Source organism: Alexandromys fortis, unplaced genomic scaffold (genome assembly GCF_014885135.2).
Source record: "Alexandromys fortis isolate MF-2015 unplaced genomic scaffold, M_Fortis_MF-2015_v1.1 scaffold_3, whole genome shotgun sequence".
Taxonomy (NCBI): domain Eukaryota; kingdom Metazoa; phylum Chordata; class Mammalia; order Rodentia; family Cricetidae; genus Alexandromys; species Alexandromys fortis.
The window spans coordinates 7389836-7394089 of NW_026067909.1; the positions used below are offsets into that span (position 1 = coordinate 7389836).

A 4254-nucleotide genomic window follows, 5' to 3' on the forward strand; every position below is an offset into this window, starting at 1 on the left:
AAAAAAAAAAAAAAAAAAAAAAATGCATCAAATAGCTGTCAGTGTTTTTTAAAAAAAAAAAAAAAAAAAATGTATCTATCAAATTTAGAGAGGAAAAGTTTTCCCAAGCCTCTAGGCCAGCCTCCCAGAGGCCTGCTGTGCATGGATTCGATGTAGTGTGAGCTCTGCTCCTAATTCAGGGCCTGTTCTGTTGCTCCAAAATATGAACAGAGATGCACCTGAATACCCGTATATCAACTCAGGGTGAACAAACCAAGCTGCACCCTACTATATCAGCAAGGACAGGAGATCTCAGCACTCTGCTTCCCTTTCAGATATGGCAGGAACAGCACCATGGAGGGCAGCAGAGGGGGCTGATGCACTGTCATAGGTTAACACCATGGCCTTGGGAGTTGCTGAGTTAATGCAGGTAAGAGGTAAGGCAAGAGCTTTCTACTGACACCAGGACTTATGGAACTTTGTGCTGAGTCTCCATTTCTAGGTAGGAAGCTAGGGTGTGGGGAGAGGTTAGCAGTAAGTGCCTGATTCATACTCCAAGCTCTTCAATGGCCTCTAACTTGCCAATGACATACATGCATAGATACCAGAACATCTTGAAAATCCAATGAGTACAGATTAGGTAATGTACCCGCTTCTGATACCTTGGGTGACACCGAGAGATTCCAGAAGTGTCACTGGACTTTGGCCAAAAGTCCAGGCAAGCAGACTGGCAACTGGGTTAACAACCCCAGCAGAGTATAATTGTCCCAGGACTCCTGCCTCTCCCTGTCCCCAAGGCTTCTCTATGCTAGTCCATTCTCTTCTCCAGGTTCCTGACCAGCCCCAAGGAGCTCCAAAGTCTGAATCAGAATGGTAGCTTAGACTGAAGCTGATGTAGGTATATAGCTGTGTGAGTCAACCAAGTTTCTACAGCCGTGATTAGGCCATGATTGACAGTACTACTTCTCCCACTGAATTCCTATTATCAGGGTTATCAAAAAGCCTTGGAAACAGAACCCTTTAAGAAACTGGAGACTCCTGCTAACCATGATCCTCCCTGCTGACCTGCTCTGGCTACCTGACTACCCAGAGCAAGGACTCAGACCAAGGTAGCAGCAGCCCGGGTGCTTCATCCTCTACAAGACAGGTGTGCTGCAGGGGCCTGAACTTCCTCCTCCAGGTTCCATTTCCGGCAGCGGAAGCCTCTTGGAGGGTGTTCCCCTGCGTGTGCGTGTGTGGGTGGAGCCAGTTCCTTATGTCTCCATGCTGTTCCCCAAGGGAGACAGTCTCATCTGAATGACACCTACTGCACTCCTACTTCAGACACTGAACTTGCCATGCCTAAAGTTAGATACATGCACCCCCCCTGTCCTCTCATTCCTTCCTCAGCCCCTATCACCCATCAAGCTCACTGATGTGTCGTTCCCCCCAGCCCCAGCCTCAGCACCTACCTTTCTGGCTAAAGCCCATATCTCCACTCTTTGCTGAGCTCCCGTGGACTCCCTCCTGTCCCACTCCTTACACGAGACAGATACAGCTCAAAGACGGCCTGCTCCTGATGGACTCTGAGCTCCTGTGCACAGAACTGCATCAGTCTCACTCAACAAAGTACTTGTTCCATTCATTACTTACAGCTGCTGTGGAGACATTAAGACCAGAGAAGGCAGGGGCTAGAGCACAGTTAACTTAAGGTCTCCAAGATATGACCCACAGTTCTCATGAGGACAGGACCAACTGAGAAAGGAGGACAACAGAGACAAGAGAAGGAAGTGGGGATAGAGTGGGGGTGGGGAACAAAGGCAGGTACCATCCTACTCCATATTAAAGTAAGCAGTCAAAAATGATGAGGCTGAAAATGGCTCAGGGGTTAAGAGCACTTGCTGCTCTTCCATAGGTCCTGATTTGGTTCCCAGCACCCACATCAGGCAAATCATAACTTCCTGTAACTCCAACACCAGAGGATCCAACGCTTCTGGCCTTAGCACAGACATACATAAATTTTAAAAAAAATTATATTTGAGACTAGGTGGTGCTGGTGCAAGCCTTTAATCCCAGCACTCAGGAGGCAAAGGCAGGAGGCTCTCTGGGAGTTTGAGGCCAGCCTGATCTATAGTCAGTTTCAGGACAGTCAGGGCTGTTACATACAGAAACCCTGTCTCAAAAAACAAAAACAAAAATAATAATTAAATTTGGCCTTTTATGTTGAGACACAGGGTAGAGGAGGAAGCCTCAACTGAGAAAATGCCTCCATAAGATCCGGCTGTAGGCAAGCCTGTTGGCTATTTTCTTAATTAGTGATTGACGGAGAAGGGTCCAGCACGTTGTGGGTGGGGCCACCTCTGGGCTGGTGATACTGGGGTCTACAAGGAAGCAGGCTGAGCAAATCAATGCGCAAGATCCCTCCATGACCTCTACATCAGCTCTTGCTTTCAAGTTCCTACCTGTTTGAGTTCCTGTCATGACTTCCTTTAATGATGGGCTATAATGTGGAAGTTAAGTCAAGTAACCCCACCCGAACTTGCTTTTGGTCATGGTGTTTCATCACAGCAATAGTAACCCTAAGATAGTGGTTCAAGTCTTTAAACCCAACACTCGGGAGGCAAAGGCAGAGGAGTCTCTTGAGTTTGAGGCCAACCTTGTCTAGAGAGTTCCAGGACAACCTAGGCTACATGGTAAGGCCCTGTCTCAAACAAAGAAAAAATTTCAATTAATTTGCCGTTTAAAAAAGAAAATAAAACGATCAAAGTCACTGTAAGGAGTCTAACCCCATTGACAGCAGCAACAGAGAGGTCAAACTGTGACCCAATGCTTCCAAACAAACCACAAGAGCTAGTTCAGAACTAAAATCCGCTCTTCAACATCTAGTGCTCTGTGACTACACCAATGGTCACAGTGCAGCTATGCAGAGGGGACTCTGAGATCTGGGTAAGGACAGTCCATTTAAGAGGGGAGGAAGTTGAGGTTCTGAGATGTGATCTTCACAGAGTCTGTCTGGTATCTAAATCTCTACTCACTGTCAGTGCTGCATCCAAGATAGAGCTTGAGCTGGGGAGGAGGGATGCACAGAGCAGCAAGAGCCTACTCTCCAGATTCTTCAGATAGAATGTGCAGAAGCTGTGTGTGCCAGCTGCAGAAACGGAGTGACACCCACTCTTCCCTACTGCACTTCAGTGATGTCAGGCTGGTAGCAATAAGGGTGGTAGTGATGGCTATCTCCTCCTGATACTGGCCCTCCCCTTGAGCCTTCTCCTCCCTCTTCTTTATACTCAAGAGTCCATTTCACAACACACACTGCCCATCACTAATTATGAGGGCAGATACTTACAAGTCTGCCTATTCTGTCTACCATTCTTCATAAAGATGCAGGCCAGGCCCAACAGTGGTGGTGCACGCCTTTAATCCCAGCACTGGGGAGGCAGAGGCAGGTGGATCTCTGAGTTCGAGGCCAGCCTGGACTATAGAGTGAGTTCCAGGACAGCCAGGGCTGTTAAAGAGAGAAATCTTGTCTCAGGAAAAAAGATAAATAAAATTAAAAAACAAACAAAAAAAAAACAGAACAAAAGATGCAGCCCAGGACACATGGACACACATCTGACAGAGGGAGCCATTTTAACTTTTGCATGTTTTAAATATGCAGCTACAATTTGGCAGAGTGGAATGTTTCACAACCCTGGTGTTACTTGAAATATCCATGCTCTACATGGAGTCGGAAAACACTTAACTTAGGCCCCAAATCCGCAAGCAGTCTCCTTCCAAGGCTTGGAATTCCTTCCTCATTCCCTTTGGCTGCCCAGGGTCAGCTCCTCCCCAGCATGTCCTCCCAGGGTTATACGCGTGCTCTTAACAATCCTGAAGCTCTGGGGTGTCACCTGCCACTATTCCCACACCTTCAATGCCCACGTCTCCCCTCTTATTCTTTCTTCTCCAACTGTCTCACACACCCAGACACCTGCAGCTCATTTCATCCTCCTACTTACCGCAGACAGTTTCTTTCAGAAGCAACCCTAGGTGCTGCTGACAGTAGCACTGTTCCATCATGACTCTCCCTAACTCACAGCCAGAGTCAGCCATTTCATCAGAATCCACCTCCTGAAAATGGCTTCCTGTTCTGTCCCCCTGCCCCTACCTCCTTGCCTCCACTACTATGACTAGCCTTCCTCGGCCATTTTCTCCGGTTTCTTGCTGCTCCTTAAACATATCAGAAGCTAGGTGTGGTGGAGGCCAGCTTCAGGTTACATGACAAGACCCCAACCAATGTGCATGTGGGGGGGGGGG

General features: G+C 47.8%; 1 protein-coding gene across 10 annotated transcripts in view; it reads right to left on the reverse strand.

The window, feature by feature from the left end:
- The window catches only part of LOC126498302 (MAPK-interacting and spindle-stabilizing protein-like), a 12330-nt gene that overhangs the window by 6983 nt on the left and 1093 nt on the right, over nt 1-4254 (reverse strand). For 2 of the 10 annotated variants that reach the window (XM_050136803.1, XM_050136800.1), the window contains exon 2: nt 1431-1616. The exons of 7 other annotated variants lie outside the window; for them this stretch is intronic. The gene's annotated coding sequence lies outside the window, so the exon portion shown is untranslated. The remainder of the gene's footprint in view (nt 1-1430; nt 1617-4254) is intronic. One more of the 10 variants, XM_050136802.1, reaches the window with a different exon arrangement.